This window comes from Periplaneta americana, chromosome 14 (genome assembly GCF_040183065.1).
Source record: "Periplaneta americana isolate PAMFEO1 chromosome 14, P.americana_PAMFEO1_priV1, whole genome shotgun sequence".
Taxonomy (NCBI): Eukaryota; Metazoa; Arthropoda; class Insecta; order Blattodea; family Blattidae; genus Periplaneta; species Periplaneta americana.
Genome location: NC_091130.1, coordinates 148,956,100 through 148,970,721, shown reverse-complemented (window position 1 = coordinate 148,970,721; position 14,622 = coordinate 148,956,100). Strand labels below are relative to the sequence as shown.

Below are 14,622 nucleotides of genomic sequence, written 5' to 3'. Positions count from 1 at the left end.
TTGACGAAAAGCGAATTATGAAGAAAATAAATAACATGAAAAGTAAAGTAAAGTAAAAATCGGACATAAATCAGAGAAGCCCAATATGTTAGACATTAAATTTACACGTAACCTAAAATATTGTACGCACACGGAGTTTTTTCAAGTAAATTAAATGTATTATAAATACATCATACAATCTTTTGTTAAAAGTATATGATTATTTTAAGTAATAATAACAAAAATCAACTGACAGAATTCCAGTTATCTCAAAATCAACATTTCGGTAGTCCATTACAAAAACTGATCATATAACATTTTTTATTTGTAAAATCTATACAACTACTTATAATCACCTTCTGATTGTTTTCGTCTTTTCTTGTAGATTTTTCTAGCGCGAATTTGCATGAATTCTGCCATATTAATTCGTACAAATGCTTGTGCTGAGCTAACAAAGTCTCAAACAGGGCAGACTACGATTTTTCTTAGTTTACAATTAGAAATAGAAGTATATACTTCTTGTTATGCATATAAATAGTGGTTTAATCTACAAATTCTAGCATAAGCTAAACACGGCCTTCCAGATAAACTTTCTGCTATGCAGGAAAGAATTTACTATAGGTTTTTATACATAACGACCTTAGTATATATTACGAAAACCTTAGCAATAACATTTACTTCAACTTTATGCATACCGGTCAAAATTTTACAAGATTACTGTAACACTTTTTACAATTTTTTACAATTTCAATTTTTTACAATTATTTGGCGATATGCAGTGAGATGAATTGAGGCCGAGGATTCGCCAACAGATTACCTGGCATTTGCCTTATGGTTGGGGAAAACCTCGGAAAAAACCCTACCAGGTAATCAGATCAAACGGGAGAGCTCGCAATAGACCACCCGGCATCAGTCTCACGGCTGGGGAAAACCTTGGAAGAAACCAACCAATCACACCAAACGGGGGATCCAACCCAAGCCCGAGCGCAGCTCCGGATCAGCAGGCCAGCGAGTCTGCCGACTGAGCTACGTCGATGGCTCTACTAAAAATATACAGTACATAGCCAATCAGATTATTAAATTTACAAACGCCAACGATTATTCATCAACTGAGCTATAAAATATAATACATAGCAAGTAAGTTAATTAAATTTAAGGCATAAACAATTCAATCAGTTGAGATATACAGAAATTGATAATATATCATGCAAATTATTTCAAATTACAAGCATAAACATTTCATCACTAGAGCTATACAGATTACTATTCAATTTAAAGCATATACAATTCATCAGCCAAACTATACAAACATATTATACAATACAAACTAAACGGATTAATTCAATTTAGAAGCATACTTTCATTAAGCTATACAAATTTGTACAATTCATATCAAGTAGTTTAATTCAATTTATAATCATGAACAATTCATTAGTTTAACTATACGGACTACTATACAATTTACAGTATAGCCTACTATGCAATTCATCAATTGAGCTATACAAACTACTATTCAATTTACAGCATATACAATTAATCAGTTAAGCTATACAAACTATTATTCATTTTAAAAGCATATACCATTCATTAGCCAAACTATACAAATATATGCAATACATAGTAAACAAATTAATTCAATTTACAGGCATATTTTTGTTAAGCTATACAAAATTATACAATTCATATCAAGTATATTAATTCAATTTATAATCATAAACAATTCATCAGTTGAGCTATACAAACTACTATACAATTTACAGTATATACAATTCATCAATTGAGCTATACAGACTACTATTCAGTTTACAGCGTATACAATTAATCAGTTAAGCTATACAAACTATTATACATTTTAAAAGCATATACCATTCATCGGCCAAAGTATACAAACATATACAATACATAGTAAACATATTAATTCAATTTACAAGCATATTTTCGTTAAACTATACAAAATTGTACAATTCATATCAAGTAGATTAATTCAATTTACAAATGTAAATTTATATACATTAAGCACGTTAAGAAAGTCCTAATATACAAATATTAAACAGCGTACATTATAAAATTAAATACTATTAATCGTAATATTAAAATGCAGGAAATATTCTTAATAGTCCATTTTCCAACAATTTGTTTAAACCCAAAATAATTCATTAATGCTGGGTGAGGATAATTACGGTATTATAAATAAAAAAATTGTATAGTGTTGGGCTGAAATTACAGCTGTACCTCATACCAGATTCGGTATTACACTTAGGTTCAATTAGCAGGAGAAAAATAGCATATCTTCTGGTAGAATAAGCATGATAGTTTGACGAATATTTAGTTTTAGGTTTTGTGGTATTATTCTTATAATAATAGTCTATATATTCGTATTTTTTATGTCTAAACTTTTTATATCAGATTTAAACAAATTTTAATTATTATCGTATTAAGTTCATTCATGGAGAACAGCATACATTTTCTTACACCTCTCCAACCTATTATTACACTCTACTTGATAATATCTTTATTGAACAGAACTAGATTAGTAATTTGCAGTTGTAGTACAGTATGAGTACCGAACTTCGAAATAAAGTTGGCAAAAGAAAATTCAACCCGACAGCTAGAAAATCACTATATAATCCACTAGGTTATGTAAATGTTAAATGTTATGTTTTATTTAACGACGCTCGCAACTGCAGAGGTTATATCAGCGTCGCCGGATGTGCCGGAATTTTGTCCCGCAGGAGTTCTTTTACATGGCAGTAAATCTACTGGCATGAGCCTGTCGCATTTAAGCACACTTAATTGCCATCGACCTGGCACGGGATCGAACCCGCAACCTTGGGCATAGAAGGCCAGCGCTATACCAACTTGCCAACCAGGTCGACTAGGTTATGTACTAGTAGTGGGAAAAGGGTTACGTTTAGCCCTTAAGGTATAAAATAAGAAGATCCGCACTACTAAAAATAAAACTGCTTACAGTTACCATAATAACACTATCAGAAAGAAGTACAACATATTCGTGTATTACGATGCAAGGTTGGGAAATGCTTTTCACAAAACCGAGGAAAAGTTTGAAAACGAGCAGAGCGAGTTTTTCAGTTTCCGAGATTTCGTAATGCACTTCACAAACGTGTATTTTAGAACATTTTTTGCACGATCATATTTTAAAAATTGCAAACACAATAATATTTGGCATTGAAAATTTAGAGCAATATTAAGTTATTACAAAGCCTTTGCAAAACTGTACTGTAATGGTAACTAAGCAACAATAAGTGCACTGTAATGGATCTATTTCAGTATGGTTTTATGTTATGAAGAATGGTTTCCATAGCAACAAGTTTCTGTGTGGGAATTCTAACTTTCAAGACCTAACAACAATAGCTGTAAATACAGCAAAAAACACGATCGTGCAAAAGATATTTTATGATGTATGAAGTTTCGATATTATGTTGTAACGATGTTTCCTGCATCAGTTATCTTAGACCTTCAGCAATACTCTCGGCTCCACAAATAAAGAACCCTGGCCTCACACCAATTCTACACAGATGACAGTGATTGACAGGCCAGTTAGGGGAAGCTGTTGCCACGTTTGCTCTTCACTGGACTCTTTAAATGTATTTTCTTTTGCAACTGGTTGGATTCTTTCAAAAATGGAAAATTCACAACACAGCTTTCTCGGCGGTCTCCTGGCAGTATCTTTGTCCACAGTTTCACTAATTGGGGGAGCGTGTCAGTCAGATTTATGGCTTCCTGAACCCAACCCTGCAACGAAGGTTCTTTACTTTTTTTTTTTTTTTTTTTTTTTTTTTTAATATTAGTTGAACGGCATGTCCCATTACAATAAAGGTAATACTACATGCCTTGCTACCTGTATGTTTACAATATAACACATTATGTCTCGTTTCTGTCACTCTCTAAGCGTAAGTAGGTCTGTTATTCTGTTGTGAAAATTTGAGTTTTTCATTATATCTATTGCCTACTCTTATCTATCCTAGATTAAATTATCCTACGTTTACTCGTCTAAATTTATAACATTGACATAGTTTGTGAATGTATGCGCATGTTCTTGCATTATTTTAAACTTTGTGAAAGTCCACTTGCCAGTTTTCCTTAACATTTCCCTCTGGAACGCTAGTCTTTCTTTGTCCAATTTCGGGCACTCGAAAAGGAGGTGGTCGACGGTCTGTTCCTCTGCTCCACACGTACACGACGGGTTGTCCCTCAGCTTGAATCTGTATAAGTAAGCACCGGTTTTTCCATGTCCAGTTCTTTACTTGTGAAACCAAGAGTAGCATCCAGTTCTGACCTAATAGGCTGTCTGAGAATAGAGGTGACAGAGAGAGGGTGTACGGCTGTTTCCTACCCGTTTTTCATCACGCCTCGGTAGCGCAGAAGGCAGCGCGTAAGTCTCATAATCTTAAGGTCGTGAGTTCGATCCTCACCCGGGGCATAGTTTTTATGTTCATCTGATGACCTTCATTATACATGTGGTCCGATCATATGTGATAGCATACTAACTCATTATAAAAACACATTCTATGAATTACGTATTGGGGTGGGCACCGAAAGAGGTCCATGTTGCTATTTCCACATTTTTACAGATAACGAAAGAGATTAACAACACTTTAATACACTTAGGTATCTATATCTTGTGTAATATGAACTGTTCAGTGTAGAGTCTTAAAGCAATTAGGAAACCCATCTGGAATTGTTGTCAAATGGAACAAGTCTTAGAAAATAATTATTTAAAATCACACATACACAGACACTGTTCCGTCCAATGGCAGGTCTTTCACTGCAAACTCAGCTTTCTCCAATCTTTCCTATTATCTGCCTTCCTCTTAGTCTCCGCATATGATCCATACATCTTAATATCGTCTATCATCTAATATCATCTTCTACCCCGAACTCTTTTCCCGTTCACCATTGCTTCCAGTGCATCCTTCAGTAGACGATTTCTTCTCAGACACCCAATTCCTTTTTCTCTTTCCTAAAATTATAATGGGATAGAACAGTCTCAAGGCTCCATCGTGCTATCTCCAAATTTTTACACATAACCAAAAGAAAGGACGAAAGAATATATTAATAAATAAATAAATAAATAAATAAATAAATAAATAAATAAATAAATAAATAAATAAATAAATAAATAAATAAATAAATAAGTAAATAAATAACAGAAACAAGAACTTTATTTTTTATACTTGACTCAGATCAGAACTACAAGCGAATACATTTTACGAAGTACGGAGAGTGTCGAAAGACGACGTTAATACTTTTCATGTACATTCTGTAAATATATAATACAGGAAACAATTGATGAAGCAATCTGAAATGGCCGAGTTCCACTAAAAATATTTTTTTCAAATACAGCTCTGTATATAAATGCATATGAAATATTTTATATATTATATGTAATATTATATATACATACCTACATATATATGTTGTAATTTATTATACACCAAAAAATTTTACATTTCCCTTTTTTTATTGCACATAAAATTTCATTCTTTTTTAGTTTTGGTACCAAAAAGAAAAATATTTGAATTAATTTACTATATAACTTCTTTACAGTTTAAGTGAATGTATGCTGTGTGCACAAATTGCCATGATACAGCATTTGTGTATTGCATTCCCTTACAACATTATAGTTCCTCGTGTATTACAATATTCGCTTCTAAAAAGACCGCGTACACACCTTCAATGGAATGGCGATAAAATGAGTGAGGGAAGTGGCCTACAGGCTTGGAACTCGTATAATTTCTGTCCAGCAGTCCATATCCTCTTACAACGACGCGCGCTCTTCTAAAAGTAAATACATTTTCCCCCCTTTTACCCTAATTTTATAAAATTTGATTCTCTTTGCCGTTCATTCGTACATCTATTGAATGGAGTTATCAGTTCTCATCTTCTTCCAATGATTAAAGCATGTTCTTCGTGAGCATCGGTGGTTCAGTGGTAGAATGCTCGCCTGCCACGCGGGCGGCCCGGGTTCGATTCCCGGCCGATGCAATCTTTTTTTTTTTATTGCTGCGTGTCGATAGCATACGAATATAAATTGTTTTGTGATATTATTTTGAATAAATTTTTATGTGGAGTTTACGATGAGTTAAAATTGAAAACATGAATCAAGAGCGGCATTTATGATTAAAGTAATAATATGAGCCATGATTCTCTTATATCAGCATTTAGGGAAAGTATAGAAGTGGTACAAACATCGAGGAGGTACAGTGATGGAAAGCTTCCCTGCCACCCGTGCGCGACAGCTTGCTTCCATCGGGAGGCTGACGCAATCTTGCTTTTTTTGGTGGGAGGTCTTACGGTAACGTTCCTTTAACTTGTGTTTTCGTAGTGTTGCTTGTTGAGACAGTGTTCAATTATTTGTTCTATTAAATTATTTTCTATAAATGTTGCATGTGAAGAGTACACAGAACTGAAACTAATTTAGCGTATATAGACGGAGCTTTAAAACTTTCCACTCTAAATAACACGTAGAAAATTACCCTGTAACAATGTGAAGACCCGAGAGAAAATGGAGTTAAAGATATTATCAATGCAAAATAATTAAATATTGTTCATTTCAAACACAAATAAAAGTAGTACCTCCCCGGCGGGGAATCGAACCCCGGTCTCCCGCGTGACAGGCGGGGATACTGACCACTATACTACCGAGGACACAAGTACCAAAACCTTCTAACCATCTCTTACGGTCTCATCTTTCGTTCCCCTCCTTACTTATGCGCAGATATTGCTACGAGAAGATTGTATGAAATTCTTTTTCTCCTATTTTAGCTGGTTAGTGCGACGTACTAATAAGCACTTAATAAGTGTCTTTTCATAACTTTATTGAGGACATTTTACGCATTTTGGATTATACTTACTTAATGGCTTTTAAGAAACCCAGAGGTTCATTGCCGCCCTCACATAAGCCCGCCATTGGTCCCTATCCTGAGCAAGATTAATCCAGTCTCTGCCATCATATCCCACCTCCCTCAAAACCATTTTAATATTATCTTCCCATCTACGTTTCCCTCCGGCCTCCCAACTGACAACCTATATGCATTTATGGATTCGCCCATACGTGCTACATGTCCTGCCCATCTCAAACACCTGGATTTTATGTTCCTAATTATGTCAGGTGAAGTATACAATGCGTGCAGCTTTGCGTTGTGTAACTTTCTCCATTCTCCTGTAACTTCATCCCTCTTAGCCCCAAATATTTTTCTAAGAACCTTATTCTCAAACACCCTTAATCTATGTTCCTCTCTCAAAGTGAGAGTCCAAGTTTCACAACTATACAGAACAATCGGTAATATAACTGTTTTATAAATTCTAAGTTTCAGATTTTTTGACAGAAGACTAGATGACAAAAGCTTCTCAACCGAATAATAACAGCCATTTCCCATATTTAGTCTGCGTTTAATTTCCTCCCGAGTGTCATTTATATTTCTTACTGTTGCTTCAAGATATTTGAATTTTTCCACCTCTTCGAAGGATAAATCTCCAATTTTTATAGTTCCATTTTGTACAATATTCTGGTCACGAGACATAATCATATACTTTGTCTTTTCGGGATTTACTTGCTTCAACTAGAATTTCCGCGTTTTACCTAATCGTTTTTGGATTTTCTACTAACATATTCACGTCATCCGCATAGACAAGAAGCTGATGTAACCCGTTCAATTCCAAACCCTCTGTGTTATCCTGAACTTTCCTAATGGCATATTCTAGAGCAAAGTTAAAAAGTAAAGGTGATAGTGCTTTAACCCGCAGTGAATTGGAAAAGCATCAGATAGAAACTGGCCTATTCGGACTCTGCTGTAAGTTTCATTGAGACACATTTTAATTAATTGAACTAGTTTCTTGGGAATACCAATATGCATTTTGGAGTATGATAAAAAAAAATTGTAGAAGAAACTCTTGATACATAAAAGTGAGTATTCACTCATGGTCATTCGATCGAAAAGCTTATGACCGTTTCCGATAGACCGATGCACTAGAACGGAGACTGTAAGACAGAAGATGGGTGTGTATGTGAGAAAGGCAGAGAAACGCGATGAGGAGATCGGGTTGAGCATTGCTTTTCTGTAATTATTTAAAAAAACTTACGAGCGTACTTACATCGAGAGACGGGCAACACGTATTTTCAGTTGACATGGAATAAGTCGAATTGAAAACTTGATCAGATAGGAGAGGGCAAGGTCTTTAGCATGGCAAGTAAGTAAGTAAACAAAAGGGAGTTTTGAACTTCAGATGAAAACTCCTGAATCATGAAGACGAAAAATGTTGCAGTTTTACATTTTGAACTGTAGTTATAAGATATACTTTAAACAAACTTGGGCAAGTCCGGTATGGTCTAGTGGCTAGGATACCTGGCTTTCACCCAGGAGGCTCGGGTTCGATTCCCGGTACCGGAATAATTTTTTTTTTCGCAGTGATTTACAGAAACTTATGCTTTATCCTTATTGTTGGCAGCTGTTTTCGACATTTTGTTTTAGTCACTGAAAATGCATTAAATCAACGGCCCTTCCTTGTGAAGCAATACTGGATTACGAATTCAATTACAGCTACTCAAAGGGCATACCAGAGAGAATTTGGTGTTCGTAATACCCCACGAAGAAACACAATACTAGGACTGGTAAACAAGTTGGAAGCAACTGGATCTCTAAAAGAATAATAATTTTGATGACAATAAATGTACAGAATAAAGAATAAATATCTGCGCATCTGGTGACAGATAATCAAAACTCCTGCTTAATTTGACGTTAAAAACTGGTCATCAAGGCCCGTATTCATAGACATTTTTAGCGCGGGCTTCCGGTGGATGATCAGCGTTTTTCGTATTCATAAACCAGTGTTAGCGATAGGATATGATTTGAATTCTGTACTAGTAACCAGTGGATAGCCGGGGCCAGCTTAGTACGCTCGTAGCGCGTGCTGCGAAATGTCTATTAATAGCACCCTAAGTGAATTTCCAGACGAATAAATAAAGAATTTTCAACATTTGCTGTAGAGGTTAGTAATCTCCCAAAGGTACTCTACATTTGAGGTATAACAAATTGTGGTTAGCATCATTCGTTTTGAAATAAAGAAAGAAAGAAATGTGTTAGTTCTATATAAAGCACTCTGTATTTTTGCACAAGCTTCGTAATTGGATTGTAGATAGTTATTAGCCCTAAGCTCGTTCTTTCGAAATTATTGGATCATGTGATTAACATATTTCATTAATATTTTTCGTCTATTATCGCCAACAAAATAATATGCTATGAATGGGATAGTTCATCCAGATCTCATAGTTTCATATACGACATGTTACTATTTTGAAATCTTCATTCAGATTACGTAGTTTTCGGATATGTTATAATATTGTTTTCTTAATATGTAGCTATTTATCTTGAAAATAGTACTAAATGTCATGTATAAGAGAACATCCACAAGTGAAAATTTATCCTATAGTGAGCAACGACAGTACAGTACTATCAGAGCGTTTAGAATAGACCCGCTCTGGTATTCTAAATAAATGAATAAAAGCTAGCGTTTTCGTTAAAAAAAAGTGTGTTTTTTCCTGGACCAAAAATACAGTCCAAATGAAATAATGGTAATATGCGTTACAAAAGCGATATGTTGAAGTTTTCATGTTCGAGGAAAAGTTTGAAAAAGCGAAACGTAGTTGAGCTTTTTTAATTTCCGAGAATTGAAAGAAAACATACCGCTCGTGTATCGTACATTATTTTGTGCGAAGATCGTTTATTACATACCTGAAAGAGGAATTTCTAATTAGTTGCAATGAAATCTCCATCTTGGTTTCTGTTCAATGACGGCAAATTTGCAAAACAAAAATATCTATCTTCAACATTGTTGCTTTAAAATGTTTCCTGTGTTTACCATACCGGTACTCCAGCAGGCCGTGATGTACGTTTGTCTTTTTTTTTCCCCCCAGTCTATGATGAGTCTGGAATCTTGTTGATTTTTTCACGGCTTCCTTAATGTTACTTGCATCACGAATGCAGTAACTTTAGTGGAGTTGTAGAGTTTACTTAATTTTTGCAAATATGTAAAAACAATAATTAACAGTGCAATTTAGGTGAAATTGCAGTGGTAAGTTTCCAATTTATAATTATTACTATATTGAACGTCTCTAAAAATAATATGTTAAAAGCCTAAAGCAGTAAAATCAATGTGTCACTTAAGCGGTAAGAAGAGGGAAATTGTTATCTGTGTTAGGTTGGGAATACTGAATGTGGAATTTTAGACTTTCAGCGGATTGGTTTTGTGCGGAAACCAAGTAAATACGCACGATCTCGCGCAAAAGTATTTTACCCCGGTATAAATTTGTGTAAAACGGGTTCAGTACATATTACAGTGGCTTACTACAGCTTTTTCTACACAGTATTCGACAAAATGTCCTTGTTTACAAATAGATATCTTAATTTAAGACAATTATTAAATATCTTGATAGCGGTTTACCATGCACAAGCAACTTATCCCACTTTCAGGATGTGGATATGAAAAGCATCGAACATGGCGTAAGATCACAGTTCAACACTGAGTTCAGTGCAAAAGCATCACATAGTCATGACAATAAAGAGGCAAACGTACAACAATATGAAGATCCGACGTAACACGGAGATAAAGATGTGTCCAATGCTGAAGAGTTAAACATTCGTATGAACTCTGTTAACCATTTCAGTTGAGATTAAAAACAGAACCTCCCCGGCGGGGAATCGAACCCCGGTCTCCCGCGTGACAGGCGGGGATACTGACCACTATACTACCGAGGACAGATGAGTATTTTTCGCTTAATATCTTTATCTGAGTAAGCTTATTCATAACAGTATTCTGTCATTTGATTAAGTTGAAAAATGTTAACTCCCCGGCGGGGAATCGAACGTCGGTATCCCGCGTGACAGGCGGGGATACTGACCACTATACTAGCACAGACCGATGAATATTTTTGCTTAATATCTTTATCTAAGTAAGCTTATTCATAACAGTATTCTGTCATTTTATAAAGTTGAAAAATGTTAACTCCCCGGCGGGGAATCGAGCCCCGGTCTCCCGGGTAACAGGCGGGGATACTGACCACTATACTACCGAGGACGGATGAGTTTTTTTCGCTTAATATCTTTATCTAAGTAAGCTTATTCATAACGGTATTCTGTCATTTGATGAAGTTGAAAAATGTCAACTCCCCGGCGGGGAATCGAACCCCGGTCTCCCGCGTGACAGGTGGGTATACTGACCACTATACTACCGAGGACCGATGAGTACTTTTCGCTTAATATATTTATCTGAGTAAGCTTATTCATAACAGTATTCTGTCATTTTATGAAGTTGAAAAATGTTAACTCCCCGGCGGGGAATCGAACACCGGTCTCACGCGTGACAGGCGGGGATACTTGCCACTATACTACCGATGACCGATGAGTATTGTTCGCTTAATATATTTATCTAAGTAAGCTTATTCATAACAATATTCTGTAATTTTATGAAGTTGAAAAATGTCAACTCCCCGGCGGGGAATCGAACCCCGGTCTCCCGCGTGACAGGCGGGGATACTGACCACTATACTACCGAGGACGGATGAGTTTTTTTCGCTTAATATCTTTATCTAAGTAAGCTTATTCATAACGGTATTCTGTCATTTGATGAAGTTGAAAAATGTCAACTCCCCGGCGGGGAATCGAACCCCGGTCTCCCGCGTGACAGGTGGGTATACTGACCACTATACTACCGAGGACCGATGAGTACTTTTCGCTTAATATATTTATCTGAGTAAGCTTATTCATAACAATATTCTGTCATTTGATGAAGTTGAAAAATGTTAACTCCCCGGCGGGGAATCGAATCTCGGTCTCCCGCGTGACAGGGGAGGATACTGACCACTATACTACTGACGACCGATGAGTATTTTTCGCTTAATATCTTTATCTAAGTAAGCTTATTCATAACAGTATTCTGTCATTTTATGAAGTTGAAAAATGTTAACTCCCCGGCGGGGAATCGAATCTCGGTCTCCCGCGTGACAGGCGAGGATACTGACCACTATACTAGCGAAGACCGATGAGTATTTTTGCTTAATATCTTTATCTAAGTAAGCTTATTCATAACAGTATTCTGTAATTTTATGAAGTTGAAAAATGTCAACTCCCCGGCGGGGAATCGAACCCCGGTCTCCCGTGTGACAGGCGAGGATACTGACCACTATACTACCGAGGATGGATGAGTTTTTTCCGCTTAATATCTTTATCTAAGTAAGCTTATTCATAACGGTATTCTGTCATTTGATGAAGTTGAAAAGTGTCATCTCCCCGGCGGGGAATCGAACCCCGGTCTCCCTCGTGACAGGCGGCGATACTGACCACTATACTATCGAGGACCGATGAGTATTTTTCGCTTAATATATTTATCTGAGTAAGCTTATTCATAACAGTATTCTGTCATTTGATGAAGTTGAAAAATGTTAACTCCCCGGCGGGGAATCGAATCTCGGTCTCCCGCGTGACAGGCGAGGATACTGACCACTATACTAGCGAAGACCGATGAGTATTTTTGCTAAATATCTTTATCTAAGTAAGCTGATTCATAACAGTATTCTGTAATTTTATGAAGTTGAAAAATGTCAACTCCCCGGCGGGGAATCGAACCCCGGTCTCCCGTGTGACAGGCGAGGATACTGACCACTATACTACCGAGGACGGATGAGTTTTTTCCGCTTAATATCTTTATCTAAGTAAGCTTATTCATAACGGTATTCTGTCATTTGATGAAGTTGAAAAGTGTCATCTCCCCGGCGGGGAATCGAACCCCGGTCTCCCTCGTGACAGGCGGCGATACTGACCACTATACTATCGAGGACCGATGAGTATTTTTCGCTTAATATATTTATCTGAGTAAGCTTATTCATAACAGTATTCTGTCATTTGATGAAGTTGAAAAATGTTAACTCCCCGGCGGGGAATCGAATCTCGGTCTCCCGCGTGACAGGCGAGGATACTGACCACTATACTAGCGAAGACCGATGAGTATTTTTGCTTAATATCTTTATCTAAGTAAGCTTATTCATAACAGTATTCTGTAATTTTATGAAGTTGAAAAATGTCAACTCCCCGGCGGGGAATCGAACCCCGGTCTCCCGTGTGACAGGCGAGGATACTGACCACTATACTACCGAGGACGGATGAGTTTTTTCCGCTTAATATCTTTATCTAAGTAAGCTTATTCATAACGGTATTCTGTCATTTGATGAAGTTGAAAAGTGTCATCTCCCCGGCGGGGAATCGAACCCCGGTCTCCCGCGTGACAGGCGGGGATACTGACCACTATACTACCGAGGACGGATGAGTATTTTTCGCTTAATATATTTATCTGAGTAAGCTTATTCATAACAGTATTCTGTCATTTTATGAAGTTGAAAAATGTCAACTCCCCGGCGGGGAATCGAACCCCGGTCTCCCGCGTGACAGGCGGGGATACTGACCACTATACTACCGAGGACCGATGAGTATTTTTCGCTTAATATATTTATCTAAGTAAGCTTATTCATAACAGTATTCTGTCATTTTATGAAGTTGAAAAATGTTAACTCCCCGGCGGGGAATCGAACCCCGGTCTCCCGCGTGACAGGCGGGGATACTGACCACTATACTACCGAGGACGGTAGCACCGAAACTTTCTCCTGACATAAGGTTATAGTTAGTACAACTTCCTCGTGTGCAGTTGCATCTTTGTTCGCCCAACTGCACTCTAGGAAGTTGGACTATATGTACTTCTTCTTCTTCACACAAGAATTGGGCTCAATGGCCGAATAAGCTCTTAATTCACAAATATGTAATAATCACACTCCAGCTGTTTGCACTCATTTTTCTGTGACGTTTGATATACCGTCGCGAGGGGTGGCTTTGTGCCATTCGCGAAAAACATATGGAAGTATTCTTTAAGACCGTGACAAGGTTTATAGTCTACTTCCTTACGTTTAGTAGTCTTTAAAACCTGTGACGGTTTTAAAGACTACTTCCTTACGTTTTTTTTATGAAATGCACGAATGGCACAAAGTCACCCTCATGGCACAAAGGCTCGACGGTACATCGGTGATAAGCTGGATATTTCTTACTCCTGATTAATTACAATAAAATTGTATTAGTTACCTTACTGTTTCCGATTATACAAAGAATACATACAATTCCTGTTTAAATAACTCTGGCCTTTGTAGGATGTTCTGGACAAAATTTTTCTGCCATTTCTCGCCAAAGTTAAAATTTATGTGCAACCCCGTGGAATCCGTATCACCTTATACGAGCAGGATTGCCCTCATCCATAACACATAATCATACCAAGACTGTCAATAAATGGGTCATTTATTAAAGGCTGTGTGATGTATCTTGTCTCACTGTGAAAAGAGAAAGGAGATATGTCTTGCTTCGTCTGTGTTGTTATGGGGATGGGGGGAGTGGAGCAGTGCCGTCCATCCAACCAGTGGAGGAAGGGACTAGTTGATACATTCTATAGCACAAAATAAAATTATAAAATATCTCTCTTCGTACTGTGTAGTTCCGTCACTGAGCTTGCCTTTCAAGAAACTGAGTTCCGGCAGCCTGTACAATAACAAGGCTTTGAAAGGAATCCTGAAAATTTACAACCCTCCTATAA

General features: G+C 36.8%; 11 non-coding genes across 11 annotated transcripts; 3 read left to right on the top strand and 8 right to left on the bottom strand.

The window, feature by feature from the left end:
• Nucleotides 1-4,347: 4,347 nt before the first annotated feature.
• On the top strand, nt 4,348-4,420 carry TRNAM-CAU (transfer RNA methionine (anticodon CAU)). Its single transcript has one exon. It is a non-coding gene; the product is annotated as a tRNA-Met (tRNA).
• Nucleotides 4,421-5,914: 1,494 nt separating this feature from the next.
• On the top strand, nt 5,915-5,985 carry TRNAG-GCC (transfer RNA glycine (anticodon GCC)). The gene has a single exon. It is a non-coding gene; the product is annotated as a tRNA-Gly (tRNA).
• Nucleotides 5,986-6,576: 591 nt separating this feature from the next.
• On the bottom strand, nt 6,577-6,648 carry TRNAD-GUC (transfer RNA aspartic acid (anticodon GUC)). Its single transcript has one exon. It is a non-coding gene; the product is annotated as a tRNA-Asp (tRNA).
• A 1,670-nt stretch (nt 6,649-8,318) lies between these two features.
• Nucleotides 8,319-8,390, top strand: TRNAE-UUC (transfer RNA glutamic acid (anticodon UUC)). The gene has a single exon. It is a non-coding gene; the product is annotated as a tRNA-Glu (tRNA).
• A 2,292-nt stretch (nt 8,391-10,682) lies between these two features.
• TRNAD-GUC (transfer RNA aspartic acid (anticodon GUC)) lies at nt 10,683-10,754 on the bottom strand. Its single transcript has one exon. It is a non-coding gene; the product is annotated as a tRNA-Asp (tRNA).
• Nucleotides 10,755-11,161: 407 nt separating this feature from the next.
• On the bottom strand, nt 11,162-11,233 carry TRNAD-GUC (transfer RNA aspartic acid (anticodon GUC)). The gene has a single exon. It is a non-coding gene; the product is annotated as a tRNA-Asp (tRNA).
• A 248-nt stretch (nt 11,234-11,481) lies between these two features.
• Nucleotides 11,482-11,553, bottom strand: TRNAD-GUC (transfer RNA aspartic acid (anticodon GUC)). The gene has a single exon. It is a non-coding gene; the product is annotated as a tRNA-Asp (tRNA).
• Nucleotides 11,554-11,641: 88 nt separating this feature from the next.
• On the bottom strand, nt 11,642-11,713 carry TRNAD-GUC (transfer RNA aspartic acid (anticodon GUC)). The gene has a single exon. It is a non-coding gene; the product is annotated as a tRNA-Asp (tRNA).
• A 1,525-nt stretch (nt 11,714-13,238) lies between these two features.
• Nucleotides 13,239-13,310, bottom strand: TRNAD-GUC (transfer RNA aspartic acid (anticodon GUC)). The gene has a single exon. It is a non-coding gene; the product is annotated as a tRNA-Asp (tRNA).
• Nucleotides 13,311-13,398: 88 nt separating this feature from the next.
• TRNAD-GUC (transfer RNA aspartic acid (anticodon GUC)) lies at nt 13,399-13,470 on the bottom strand. Its single transcript has one exon. It is a non-coding gene; the product is annotated as a tRNA-Asp (tRNA).
• An 88-nt stretch (nt 13,471-13,558) lies between these two features.
• Nucleotides 13,559-13,630, bottom strand: TRNAD-GUC (transfer RNA aspartic acid (anticodon GUC)). The gene has a single exon. It is a non-coding gene; the product is annotated as a tRNA-Asp (tRNA).
• Between the last annotated feature and the right edge of the window lie 992 nt (nt 13,631-14,622).